Raw genomic sequence first — 15,292 nt, forward strand, 5'->3', positions numbered from 1 at the left:
ATCGATTTCTGAAAGCATGACTGTCTTCGATACATTCATTAGGGGTGTATGAAGAAGCAAGTTGGCGGGGCAGTTGCAGCAGCCAATAAGAAGCCACAATACGACATCGCATTTCTGTGTTATTCTGATTACATGCTTGCATATCGAAAGGTTCAAAATGGTTCAAAATGGCTCTGAGCACTATGAGACTTAACATCTGAGGTCATCAGTCCCCTAGAACTTAGAACTACTTAAACCTAACTAACCTAAGGACATCACACACATCCATGCCCGAGGCAGGATTCGAACCTGCGACCGTGGCGGTCTCGCGGTTCCAGACTGAAGTGCCTAGAACCGCTTGGTCACAACGGCCGACTCGAACGGAACAGGCACTGCGACGACTGCAGCCATTATGAAATACAGTTGATGTATTTGCAGTTGGGAATATGGACAACCACCAACTGTAGAATGTAATGACGACAATGAAAATTTGTGCCGGACCGGGATTTGAACCCGGATTTCCTGCTTGTCCACCGAAACCGGGCAAGCGACTTTCATGTAATGTGTCATATATGTACTGGAACGTACGGGATGTACGAGTACAAATCGTGGACGTATGGTTGATGACATCTTGATGTTTGGATCTGTCCTTGAGTCCTGCACCGATAGCCAAATGGTAAGGCGACCGCTCGCGATAAGTGGTAAATCAGGGTTCGAGTCCCGGTTCCGGCAGAAGTTTCCCTTGTTGCCATTCAGTTCTAAAGCTGACGGTTGTCCATATTCGCAACTGCGAATACATTTAATGTAGTAAGACGTTAAGAGACCACGTGCTTCTCAAGAAACGCATAGCTTAAATACACACAGAAACGGCGAGGCATGGTCTGGTGTGGCGAGACGCGGTAATGGTTGAGTAAGATTAAAGTGGAACTGAAGTCAGAGCCAGATGTTCATTCTCAGATCTCGTGCTATAAATGGGTGCCTATGTTCTGGTACATGTCGCTAGACTTGGCATAGTGGTATTTACAATATTTTCTAAACTTAGCTAACACGTTGTTTGGTTAGGCGACTAAGTACAGAATCAGATTGAGATTAGCGCATACGAGTACTAGGCCATTTGAATTCATCACATTCCTGCTTTATGAACTTCTTTCAGTATCTTCTGACCCGTACAGAATTCTTTCCTTTTAAATATTTCACCTGTGATTCACATCTTTACGGCCGAGTTTCACTTTGCAGCCGGCCTCAAGCTTTCTGAAGTAACGATGTGAATTTTCTGTCCTCAGCATAGATACCGGATTTTCTGAACTGTTATTACGATCAACATTCTCATTTCAATACCGTAATGACCTCATGGGCGACAGCAAAAAATGTATCCATGAGGGGATAAAATTCTATTACTGCCATTTCTCATAATATACTCCAAATACAACCATACTAAGAATTTCATTATTTTTAGAGGACATGCATCTTTCATACCGAACGTGTGTTTTAATTTCTTTGCAGGAGTATAATGTCCCAAAGCGTTTCCATATTTGATTCATTACTTGTACCAGTTTGACAAAGTAATTAATCAAAACGAACTTTATAATTTCGAATCCGTTCTGGGTTTTAGGTTCTGTGCTATTTCTGGGTGGCGTTTTGGAAGCACTTCCATCCAATGGCGTCCTACTTGGTTTGTATATCCATTGAGTTGGTTTGACGGTTGGGGTCTGGGATTTTGCTCTTTACACAGAAGGTGTGTACAGAACGTTTCGGAATATTGTTTGTGGCAGAAGTTCCTGCATCTCTCATACGAAACTTCTACGACTTCATTCCTTTCTTACTCTATACTTAAAGAGTACAATATTGCCTAATTTTATTTCAGCTATTTCGCAAATAATGTGGTTGCGAAGTGTCGGTCAGGGAATATGAACCGTTCTCGATGCTTCCATCACTGACGTAACATCTGATGCTTTGTTCACTGTTATATTCCATCAATTAAGTTCAATTTACATACTCCACGAAGATTACAATTTATCAAAAAAGCAGTGCTAAGGCTGTTTGGATTCAAACTATAGACAATTTAACCGGAAGCCAGCAATGGAGACTCGCTAAGTGATATCCTCTCCAGTCACTTTAATGCGATTACCTGTCAAAAGCCGGCTTAACCACCTGCTACGGGATGCGTAAGAACAGAGCCAGTAAGGTTCTGGAAGGTACTGATGGGGATGTGGAGCCTTCTCGACTCCAGTGCAATGAACAGCTAAGCTAGGTTTCTCGGTTGAGGATCCCTGGCATGAACAGCCCTGTCGACGTTGTCCCACAGATTCTGTAGTGGGTTTATATTCGAATAATTTCATGGTCAGGAGAGAACGGTTAATTCATTCTGGTCTCTTCAAACGAAGCACTGCTCGCTCTGTGACACGTTGTACTGTCCTGCTGTAACCTCCCCCTCACTTATCGACCTTAATGACAGTGAAAAATTAAACCGCGTGTACCTAATGGAAATTTGGGAAAAGTAATCGTCACCGAAGTTAATTTGTCGGTAAAGAGGGAGGAAAGGGTTACATCTAAATGAAAGGAAAAATGCAAATGAAATTGGTGGAAATTAATTTTGAAAAGGGTAAAGTTAATAAAGAAAGTAAATGTGCGGTCGTTACGTTAACAATTCATTGGCGTTAATTAGATATTTTAGATTTAGGGAAAATTACAGTTGCCAGTCCCATGGACAACTACTATAATAACTGAAAGTGAAAGATTAATGCACATATATTTAGCACTAAAAGCGTGGCAACTGAAGGTTGACACGTGTTGTGTGAAAACTGAGAGTTTGTCAGAAGTAATAAATTTCGCTACACTCTGCCTTAATTTCGAAAAAAATTAATAAAACCGGAAAACTTAAAGTTAATTTAGTGACTGAAATTAATAGCGAACTTTGTTTCTGAAGCACCACGAAATTCAGTAAAATAAGGTTAGTCTTGGGCTACCTCAACAATCATTTCAAAAGCTACTTGAATCTACGCAATTTAGAAATATGAGATTTAACTGTGAACTTGAATTAAACGATTCTGAACAATTAACAATAGTAAAATTTAGTACATACCAAGCTGAGCTGCAGTCACAGCTAAGCTAAAATGTGGTAACAAAACTTGCACTCTTAATTTGTGCTTGTGTAATCTAAATACTGTAGCCAGCTATGAATACCTTAACTGAATTTTGAAATTAAAGCAGTGAAATCGAATGATATTACTTTAATGCTGGCGTTTGGAATATCAACGACACTCGGATTCATTCCGGAAAAGGAAGGGACCCTGCTTGGTAATGCTATTGGCACAATGAGCAACAAAAGTTAATGCTACGTTGCTGTAATTTAGTGAGAAAAATTTAACAGTTTGAAAAGCTGAGGTCTGCCATACAGTTGTAAAGCTTTACGTGCTTCCAGTCTTCCTTGTTGGTTGATTGAAGATTTGAAGTCGTCGATCGAGGAGGTGGCGACAGTCACTCAATGTCGGCCGTCGCTGTTGCAGAAGCTGGATGTTGGCGCGCCTTCTTCTCGACACGGTCACCAGGCGAAACGGGCTCTTGATGTGCGCCAGCTAATGCTTCCTGTCCGTGACACCGTGTCAGAAACTATCATAGCAAGTCGAGCGCAACTACATGCTGCCAAACCCCGAAAGCGCGGCAACTCGAGGGAGCGTCACACAACACACCTGCTCCACCGCCCTACTCCAGCCATACTCCCCTCTGCCCGCGCTCCACGCGGCAGAGTTAACACTACCAAAGATCCTAAACACTTTGGTTCTCCACAAGACCTATCGATGTAATCGTTCGATAGCATAGTTTTCCCTAGGCAAGTCCCAGCGTAAAAATACAAATAATATTTACAAAACAATCCAATTATACATCGACATAAAGGCATAAATATATATATATATATATATATATATATATATATATATACAATTACAATATATAATGACACAGAAATGTCATATCTTAAGGTAACAAAATAAGGAAAAATGTATAGTGCAATAGATGGAAATAAGAGGATAGGCATTTCCAGCGTTACACGTGCCCCACATTGTCTGAGGATGTTCGTGTATCCTAAACAGACTCAGAAAATATCCCAAAAAAGGAGAAAACAACGGAAATGCATATGCTCAAAACATCAAGAAATTTTAGCATAAGGCTAATTAACTATAAACCAATTTTTAGACCATAATAATTGAGTGGAGACACTCCTAACGTTATTCCACTCTGTCATCTTACACAAAAGAAAACAGGCTGACAAAATATTTAAATTCACAGAAAACATAGAAAATGGTTTAGCTATTCTAAAATCAGCCAAATTCCTAACAGTATCAAGAAATGGAATACTATTTACAAAATTAATCAGAGTACATGGTCATGAAACCCAGGTACATCAAAATACGCAAATTAGTAGTTAATTACATAGAATACACATTGTTATATAACCTTTTCGTAATTAATATTCTCGTCATGAGAGTCCACTTAATGCTAAACAAGAAAATAATATACAGCAGATCGAAAAAAAACATAAATATTGACAGCAGAATTCTTTCACGTCAGCTGTCCGGGAATAAAAACAACTCCGCCTTCCGTACTCACAAGTACAAAGAATGCCGATAGTGGCACAAGAGCCGACAGCGGCTCCGCCTCGCCAGTATTGTTGCGCCCGCCTGTGCGGCACGCTTGATCCCACTCGCCTGTCTAACGGCATTTCCAGAACGCCCGTTTCTCTGAATTCTTTCGGAAAACCTCACTTCCGTGTAATCTGAAGGAGTCCATTAATACTAACACAGTGGATAACTCAACACTGTCCATCATCACACGCATGTACTAGCCTGAAACTTAAAACAGCGTCTAAGTACATCGGTAATGACTAGTAAAACACATGTTTATGAAATCTTACAGATAGTTACAAAATCATATTTACATTCCTTAATCTACTGTGACTCAGCTGAAAACTTAAACTAGCAGCTTGGATTTTTCAATTGATTAATAATCAGTTACTCTTAAATCATTTAATCAAAATTAATTCTTGTTAATTACAACTTCCTTAATGACATCTTGGTCAGGCAAATCCATGGCAACATGGCAAAACCTTAAATCTTACACTCTATATTTACATACTGTACAAATTACCCATTCTGTGGTATTAATCAATTATAGGTTGGTACAATTTCAAGTCTACAATGTTCCGTATACCTAATAGTTTTCCAGAGCTTGGATACTCTAAGCAACAAGCATTTGTGTGAGGTATACAAACGACTTTGTATGGTCCACTATAAACAAACTTAAATTTAGAGATTTCATTGTCTATCTCGCTCGATTTCTCATGAGCTTTTACAAGTACTAAGTCTCCGATTGCAAACTTAGCAAAACGCGCTTTAGCGTCATGACGGCGTATGCGAGTATCGGCTTTTAGCTTCAATATTTCTCGCAAACGATCTTTTTTCACACCAATACTAACGTCAATCCGAGGAGGGAATTTGATTATCTCTTCCACAAGTCCCAGTTTGTCTGAAAACACACTCTTATTCTTCATTATTGCTTCATGCAGGCCTCGTCTTTGTTCGTGTGTTACGTTTGACACCGTCTACAATACTTCCCAATTCACTTTCTACACTACTGCCAAGGCCGAGATTCCTCACGTTACAGTAGTTCAAACTCATGCCTACGTCAATGTCATCCAGCCAGTTAACAATGTGTATAGGTTGGTACTGCCTATGCACACCGTCTCCTGCCTCGTCAAAACTAACTACTATTGTTTTATCTTGTGTCGTACATGTCAAAGTTTTGCTTTCGCTATTGATCACTGCACGGTACTTTCAAAAATGGTTCAAATGGCTCTGAGCACTATGGGACTTAACATCTATGGTCATCAGTCCCCTAGAACTTAGAACTACTTAAACCTAACTAACCTAAGGACATCACACAACACCCAGACATCACGAGGCAGAGAAAATCCCTGACCCCGCCGGGAATCGAACCCGGGAACCCGGGCGCGGGAAGCGAGAAAGCTACCGCACGACCACGAGCTGCGGACGCACGGTACTTTAATACCCAATCTAGCCCGATAATTACTTCCATAGTTAAGTCTGGCACGACGACAAACTCTTGTTCAAATCGTGCCCCACATATCTCGAAGTTGACAAAAATCTGTTTTGTGACCGGTTTACTGGCCTTCCCAGTAGCACCGATTATTTTCACTCCTCTTACTGGCATAACTACGATACCAGGGCTGTCTTTCAGTAACTCAAATATTTTCCCAGATATAGCACTCAATTCTGCACCGGTGTCAATCAACACATTTAGTTGTAGGCCGTGCATATTAACAGACACTACTATCTGTCTACACTTATCCTCGACTGTTTCTTTATTTTCCCACAGTAAATCCTCGTCTATATCCAGGTCATTCCAGAAAAAACCATCCAGCTTTGATCGTAAATCCGGCTTATCTGGCGGCTTTTTCAGCCTCTGTTCACATACAGTTTTAATTTCAACACGGTTGTCCTGAGGCTTAGTCTACAGCTTCGCCTCCAATACCGAAACCTTTTCCTGTAACTCGTCAACTAGTAAGTGTTGTTTTGCTATCACTTCACTAATTGTCACCTTCGTTGATTCCCCTTTGGCCAGATTGATCTCATCTGCCAATATACTTGGAGGAATGTGCCCAGTAGTATCTGCAATTACTTCCTCTGGATCCGCGCAACCCACACTGCTATCGTCCGACAGTATAGCGTCACCTCTAACCTCATACACGCTATAATCTGCGTGATTTTCTACCAATCGTGTCCGGCTATCACTAAAATTCTCTTAATCTTTCTCCTTAATACTTTCGCAATGTTTAAACTTGAATTTTGCGTCGGATGGCTCGGCTACTTCTACCACTACAACTTTCGGTAAGGTCTGCCGGTTAGGGCCAGAGCTTTCCGTTACTACTTCAACATCCAACTTCTGCGAGACGAAATACGACGAATCTTGCTCGTTCGCCCCATTAACATCAACTATTTCTGGTAATGTCTGCCGGTTAGGGCCACAACTTTCTATCACTTCACAATTACTGTCCTCCTGCGGGACGAGACGCGGCAAATCCTGCCAGCGCTCCCCATAAACACTTCTCCCGTACAGGCCCCTATAATCTCTTAGTTCGTCGTATAAGCGACCGAACTGCCTTAACCAGACCTCATCCCTCTCTGCATCCCCTCGCTGGAGGACGGACGTGTTATCGGACTTCTGATCTTCTCTTAACAATGGCGAATCATTCTTAAACTCAATCTCCAGTTCCGCTGTGGGTGTTACAGCTGCCACTTTATAACCGATTTCAGGAACACTACTTAAATTGTTCTCACTGACAGTGAATGTATTTTCTACAGCCGTGTATACAGTTGATCTACTACTTGTGGGCGCACTCCTTTCTCTTAACACTGGCACACTCTCCCGCCGTTGATTATTCCATACGGAATTTTCATAACGACGACACCTAGGTTTTCTTCTGTTATTGGGCCGCCAAAATTTCTCCACGACCGGTCGGCCCTCACCGGCGCGGCTAATGGTTTCTCTGTCTCGTCACAGCAGATCTGCTCCCCGGATGCTGCTGAGACGGCTTATCACAACCTCTGGCTTTAATACTATTCTGTGAAGCCCGTATCACGTTATTATGATATTGGTTTCCGTCATTCCTGTTATTATTTGCATTGTACCGAATGTTATTACGGTCCGAACCGTTATTGTTATTGCTGCCATGGTTGCGGTATGCATTATTCCCGTGGTTATCGTTCTTGTGGTTGTTGTGGTACCAGTTGTTACCACGGCCTCTACCACTGTCGCGATTATTGCGCCAATTGTCCTCGTCCTCAACTTTTTCCAGGAAATCATTGATTGTCTTGTAATTGCTTCCTACGTAGCGTTTTGTATCATCTGGAAGCTTCTTGTAGAGTTCCCAAACTATTTCGGATTCCGTGCGGCGATCACGCAAACATTCCAACTTGTGGATCCAGCCCTCACAAAACTCCTTCATCGAGTCGCGCGAATTCGCATCGAAAGGCCTCGATACGACAAATTCGCGCCAGACACTTTGTTGTTTTTGCTCTGACCAGTATTCAGCCAGAAACAAATTTTTAAACTCGTCAAAAGTCCGGTCCGTGATGTTGAGGTTTAAGCCCCAACGCTTGGCATCACCAGCCAACACTTCAATAACCGCATTAATTTTTCTCTCATTAGTCCATGAGCTGGGTAAAACTCTTTCACAATTTTTAATGAAATCCGTCGCGTGTATACGGCCGTTTTTCAAGGGGTCGAACCGCTACTCTTTCGTCAACAATTCCGAACTATGTGCACAGATTGGCACATAGCTCTGTTTTTCGTCACGTTTCTTTTACAATTCCGACACTCTCGTAATTACTTGGTAAGTGGTTGTCGCAAGCGTTTCCACTTCCCTCTTCTTCTCTTCGCAGGTATTAGCCTGCTTCCTCGCTTTAGTATCTACTTCGGATAGTAAAGCCTTTAAAGTTTCCACCTTCTCTTGATCCTCTTTTTTCGGTAGTTGAATTTGTTCCGTCACCTTATTCTCGATTATCGGAGCAACTGCTTCTCCTACACTTATCTCGATTCTGCTAATTTTGGAATCAAAACGAGTATTTATGCTCGCAATTTCCGCCTGCACGCCTATCATTTCCTGTTTAAGATTACCGATTTTGGTATTAATTGTTGTGTCTAGACCATACAGCCCAGACACAATGCTGTAGCCGATAGGGCACGCAAGGCTAACGCAGACGGGCGTGAAGTCTGGAACATGAGACTTATAAATGCACTAAAGAAAAATACGTAGCTTTTTTAATACTTAACTTTATTCTCTTGTTGGAATACATCTCTCCTGCATACTCGTAAGCTATTGGCACTGATACAAATGGCGCCTTGCTAGGTGGTCGCCATTTAACTTAGCAGAGGGCTATTCTACTGTCTATCTCTCGGCAAATGAGAGCAAGGCTTAGCACGTCCAATCGCTAGCTATGTTGTCCGTACAACTGGGGACGAGGTCTCCTCAGTCTCTCGAGACCTGCCTTGTGGTGGCGCTAGGTTTGCGATCCCACAGTGGCGACACGCGGGTTCGACATGTACTACAGGACCGCGGCCGATTTAAGTTACCACCTAGCAAGTGTGGTGTCTAGCGGTGACACCACATTAATCACAACAATATCTTCTTTGATTTTATCAACTTTTGTGTTAACAACTCCAACATTGTTGTTAACAACATTAATAGTTTTTCTTTCTGACTGTCTAGCTTCCTGTCAATTTTTTCAGACAGAGCTTCTCGCTTGGCAGACTGAGCTTTAATTTCTGCCGATTGACTCTTGATTTCGTTAATCAAAACATTCAATAAATCAGTAAAATTCCCGGAATCTACCGGTTTTACTTCTGTAGCGGCTTCCACATTAATTGTCCTCCCGTATTCGTCATCAAGGGGTTCACATTTGATTTTCACTTCCGATTCCGAAACATTTTCTAAAGTTTGGAATTCCATTTCTGCTCTTTGTTGCGTTCAGCGGTCGCGTTTTTCATGCTAGCCGCCTGCCCCTGAACAATGGGTTCCGCGGTACGCGTTTCCCACCGTTCGACCTATTGTTCCGTACCCAAGTCTACCAAATTCTGGTAATTGTTGCCTTCACTCATTTTACAAATTTTCAATATAAATGACAAATCTCATCTCTAATTAGGATTCCTCCCACTACTTATTCTCGCTGACGTAACGACCTGTTCGTAACCAGTACTTTGTTACGAGATTTGCACAATGTAAAATTCGTGTCCAGAACAACCTCAGATCCGAAGATTGACCTGTCACCAGGTCGCCACATGTAACCTCCCCCTCACTTATCGACCTTAATGACAGTGAAAAATTAAACCGCGTGTACCTAATGAAAATTTGGGAAAAGCAATCGTCACCGAAGTTAATTTGTCGGTAAAGAGGGAGGAAAGGGTTACATCTAAATAAAAGGAAATATGCAAATGAAATTGGTGGAAATTAATTTTAATAAAGAAAGTAAATGTGCGGTCGTTACGTTAACAATTCATTGGCGTTAATTAGATATTTTAGATTTGGGGAAAATTACGGTTGCCAGTCCCATGGACAACTACTATAATAACTGAAAGTGAAAGATTAATGCACATATATTTAGGACTAAAAGCGTGGCAACTGAAGGTTGACTCGTGTTGTGTGAAAACTGAATGTTAGTCAGAAGTAATAAATTTCGCTACTCTCTGACTTAATTGAGCAAAAAAATTAATAAAACCGGAAAATTGAAAGTTAATTTAGTGACTGAAATTAATAGCGAACTTTGTTTCTGATTCACTACGAAATTCAATAAAATACGGTTAGTCTCGGGCTACCTCAACAATCATTTCAAAAGCTACTTGAATCTACGCAATTTAGAAACATGAGATTTAACTTTGAACTTGAATTAAATGATTCTGAATAATTAACAATAGTAAAATTTAGTATGTACCAAGCTGAGCTGGAGTCACAGGTAAGCTAAGATGTGGTAACAAAACTTGCACTCTTAATTTGTGCTTGTGTAATCTAAATATTGTAGCCAGCTATGAATACCTTAACTGAACTTTGAAATTGAAACAGTGAAATCGAATGATATTACTTTAATGCTGGCGTTTGAATATCAACGACACTCCGGTTCATTCCACAAAAGGAAGGGACCCTGCTTGGTAATGCAATTGGGACAATGAGCAACAAAGGTTAATGCTACGTTGCTGTAATTTAGTGAGAAAAATTTAACAGTTTGAAAATCTGAGGTCTGCCATACAGTTGTAAAGCTTTATGTGCTTCCAGTCTTCCTTGTTGGTTGATGGAAGGTTTGAAGTCGTCGATCGAGGAGGTGGCGACAGTCACTTATTGTCGGCCGTCGCTGTTGCAGAAGCTGGATGTTGGCGCGCCTTCTTCTCGACACGGTCACCAGGCGAAACGGGCTCTTGATTTGTGCCAGCTAATGCTTCCCGTCCGCGACACCCTATCAGAAACTATCATAGCAAGTCGAGCGCAACTACATGCTGCCAAACCCCGAAAGCGCGGCAACTCGCAGGAGCATCACACAACACACCTGCTCCACCGCCCTACTCCAGCCAGACTCCCCTCTGCCCGCGCTCCACGCGGCAGAGTTAACACTACCAAAGATCCTAAACACTTTGGTTCTCCACACGCCCTATCGATGTAATCGTTCGATAGCACAGTTTTCCCTAGGCAAGTCACAGCGTAAAAATGCAAATAATATTTACAAAACAATCCAATTATACATCGACATCAATGCATATATATATATATATATATATATATATATATATATATATATATATATATATATATGCATTGATTTCTCCATATCCAGGAATATATATATATATATATATATATATATATATATATATATATATATATATATATATATTCCTGGAAATGGAAAAAAGAACACATTGACACCGGTGTGTCAGACCCACCATACTTGCTCCGGACACTGCGAGAGGGCTGTACAAGCAATGATCACACGCACGGCACAGCGGACACACCAGGAACCGCGGTGTTCGCCGTCGAATGGCGCTAGCTGCGCAGCATTTGTGCACCGCCGCCGTCAGTGTCAGCCAGTTTGCCGTGGCATACGGAGCTCCATCGCAGTCTTTAACACTGGTAGCATGCCGCGACAGCGTGGACGTGAACCGTATGTGCAGTTGACGGACTTTGAACGAGGGCGTATAGTGGGCATGCGGGAGGCCGGGTGGACGTACCGCCGAATTGCTCAACACGTGGGGCGGGAGGTCTCCACAGTACATCGATGTTGTCGCCTGTGGTCGGCGGAAGGTGCACGTGCCCGTCGACCTGGGACCGGACCGCAGCGACGCACGGATGCACGCCAAGACCGTAGGATCCTACGCAGTGCCGTAGGGGACCGCACCGCCACTTCCCAGCAAATTAGGGACACTGTTGCTCCTGGGGTATCGGCGAGGACCATTCGCAACCGTCTCCATGAAGCTGGGCTACGGTCCCGCACACCGTTAGGCCGTCTTCCGCTCACGCCCCAACATCGTGCAGCCAGCCTCCAGTGGTGTCGCGACAGGCGTGAATTGAGGGACGAATGGAGACGTGTCGTCTTCAGCGATGAGAGTCGCTTCTGCCTTGGTGCCAATGATGGTCGTATGCGTGTTTGGCGCCGTGCAGGTGAGCGCCACAATCAGGACTGCATACGACCGAGGCACACAGGGCCAACACCCGGCATGATGGTGTGGGGAGCGATCTCCTACATTGGCCGTACACCACTGGTGATCGTCGAGGGGACACTGAATAGTGCACGGTACATCCAAACCGTCATCGAACCCATCGTTCTACCATTCCTAGACCGGCAAGGGAACTTGCTGTTCCAACAGGACAATGCACGTCCGCATGTATCCCGTGCCACCCAACGTGCTCTAGAAGGTGTAAGTCAACTACCCTGGTCAGCAAGATCTCCGGATCTGTCCCCCATTGAGCATGTTTGGGACTGGATGAAGCGTCGTCTCACGCGGTCTGCACGTCCAGCACGAACGCTGGTCCAACTGAGGCGGCAGGTGGAAATGGCATGGCAAGCCGTTCCACAGGACTACATCCAGCATCTCTACGATCGTCTCCATGGGAGAATAGCAGCCTGCATTGCTGCGAAAGGTGGATATACACTGTACTAGTGCCGACATTGTGCATGCTCTGTTGCCTGTGTCTATGTGCCTGTGATTCTGTCATTGTGATCATGTGATGTATCTGACCCCAGGAATGTGTCAATAAAGTTTCCCCTTCCTGGGACAATGAATTCACGGTGTTCTTATTTCAATTTCCAGGAGTGTGTGTGTATATATATATATATATATATATATATATATATATATATAGTAAAACAATTAAAATATATAAAGACACAGAAATGTCATATCTTCAGGCAACAAAATAAGGAAAAAATGTATAGTGCAATAGATGGAAATAGGAGGATAGGCATTTCCGGCGTTACACTGCTCGTAGATGTCATCGTGCCGAGGAAAAACAAACTTCATGTAAGTGTTGACCTGCTCCCCAAGGATAGATGCATACTTGAGAAGATCCACTGTGTCTTCCAGAATGGGGAGATGACTCAGGGAATGCCACGATAACATTCCCCAGAACATAAGGCTTCCTACTCACGCCTAGAACCTTTCTGAGATTGTTGCAGCTTGTTTTCTTTCTGTTCGCTGGAGCTTAAGACGCCTTTCATCTGAAAAGACTACCTTTAACCATTCGCTGAGCGTCCAGTTGCTGTATTGGTGAGCAAATATCAGCCTTCGTTACCAATGAACAGCATTCCGCATGGGTGCATGGACCAGGCCGCTGCTGCGAGGACCCATAGGCAGCAACGTTCGCTGAACGGGCATTAAGTAGACATTGTTGATAGCCCCTTGGTTCATCTGGGTGGTCAGTAGCTCAATAGTTGCACGTCTATTCACCCGTTCATATTACTGTCGCCATCGTTCATACGTATCATCTACGGACTGTGGTCCACCACAGTTACATCAGCACCAGTTTTCGATGGCGCCATTTTGCCATACGTGGTATACTTTAACCATGGCAGCACGCAGACAGTTTACAAACGTAACCGTTTTGGAAATATTTCCACCCCCGGCCCAATTGCCTGTCATCATACACTTTCGAGCGTAAGATAAATCAGTCTGTTTCCACATTACGACAACGACTGCACTGTTTTCCGCATACCCAGACACTCTCTATATACCCACCACTGCTAGTGCGTCTACCGGCAGTCTGTGGGTGGTTGTTGTACGATGGCGTCGAACAAAGACGTCCTATGCGTCAGAGAACAGTTGAAAAATTTTGAAATTGTATGCACATCAAAAAAGTTTTGCATCACCTTGGTTGCGAGAGTTCCGGAACCTATACAGAAAATTGGAATAGAGATCAACATAAACATCATTGCCGCCCTTTTCATTGCTCATGAAAACCACGCATTGCATGTTGTACCACCATAAATCGAGACCTTCAGATGTGGTGGTCCAGATTGCTGTACACACCGGTACCTCTAATAGCCAGTAGCACATCGTCTTGCATTTATGGACACCTGTATTTGTCGTGGCATTCTATGCATGAGTTCATCAAGGCAATGGTGGTCCAGATTGTCCCACTCCTCAATGGCGATTCGACGTTCATCCGTCGGAGTGGTTAGTGGGACACGTCGTCCATAAACATTCCTTTTCAATCTGTACCAGGCATCTTCGATAGGGTTCATCTCTGGATAACATGCTGGTTGCTCCAGTCGAGCAATGTCGTTATCCTGAAGGAAGTCATTCACAAGATGTACACTATGGGGGCGCAGATTGTCGCCCACAAAGACGAATACCTCGCCAATATGCTGTCGATATGTTTGCACTATCGGTCGGAGGATGGCATTCACGTATCATACAGCCTTTACGGCGCCTTTAATGACCACCAGTGCGTACGTCAGCCCCACATAACGCCACCCCAAAACAACAGTGAACCTCCACCTCTATGCACTCGCTCGATAGTGTGTCTAAGACGTTCAGCCTTACCGAATTGCCTCTAAACACGTCCCCAACGACCGTCTGGTTGAAGGCATATACAACACTCATCGGTGAAGAGAACGTGATGTCAATCCTGCGCAGTCCATTTGTCATGTTTTTGGGCCCATCTGTACCACGTTGCATGGTGTTATGGTTGCAAAGATGGATCTCGCTATGGTCATTGGGACCGAGCGAGGTGGTGCAGTGGTTAGCACACTTGACTCGCATTCGGGAGGACGATGGTTCAATCCCGTCTCCGGCCATCCTGATTTAGGTTTTCCATGATTTCCCTAAATCGCTTCAGGCAAATGCCGGGATGGTTCCTTTGAAAGGGCACGGCCGATTTCCTTCCCCATCCTTCCCTCACCCGAGCTTGCGATCCGTCTCTAATGACCTCGTTGTCGACGGGACGTTAAACACTACTATCCTCCTCCTCCTATGGTCATTGGGAGTGAAGTTGCGCATCATGCAACCTGTTACACACAGTTTGAGTCGTGACACGACGTCCTGTGGCAGCACGAAAAACATTATTCAACATGGTGCCTTTGCTGTCAGGGTTCCTCCGAGCACTAATCCGTAGGTAGCGATGATTCACTGCAGTAGTAGCCCTTGGGCGTCCTGAGCGTTACATGTCATCGACAATTCCTGCCTCTTTGTATCTCCTCCATGTCTGAACAACATCGCTTTCGTTCACTGCGAGACGTCTGGACACTTTCCTCAT

General features: G+C 43.6%; 1 non-coding gene across 1 annotated transcript; it reads left to right on the forward strand.

Annotated features, from left to right (window-relative positions):
* Nucleotides 1-14,761: 14,761 nt before the first annotated feature.
* On the forward strand, nucleotides 14,762-14,834 carry Trnaa-cgc (transfer RNA alanine (anticodon CGC)). Its single transcript has one exon. It is a non-coding gene; the product is annotated as a tRNA-Ala (tRNA).
* The last annotated feature ends 458 nt before the right edge of the window (nucleotides 14,835-15,292 follow it).

This window comes from Schistocerca nitens, chromosome 2, assembly GCF_023898315.1.
Source record: "Schistocerca nitens isolate TAMUIC-IGC-003100 chromosome 2, iqSchNite1.1, whole genome shotgun sequence".
In the NCBI taxonomy this organism is placed as follows: Eukaryota; Metazoa; Arthropoda; class Insecta; order Orthoptera; family Acrididae; genus Schistocerca; species Schistocerca nitens.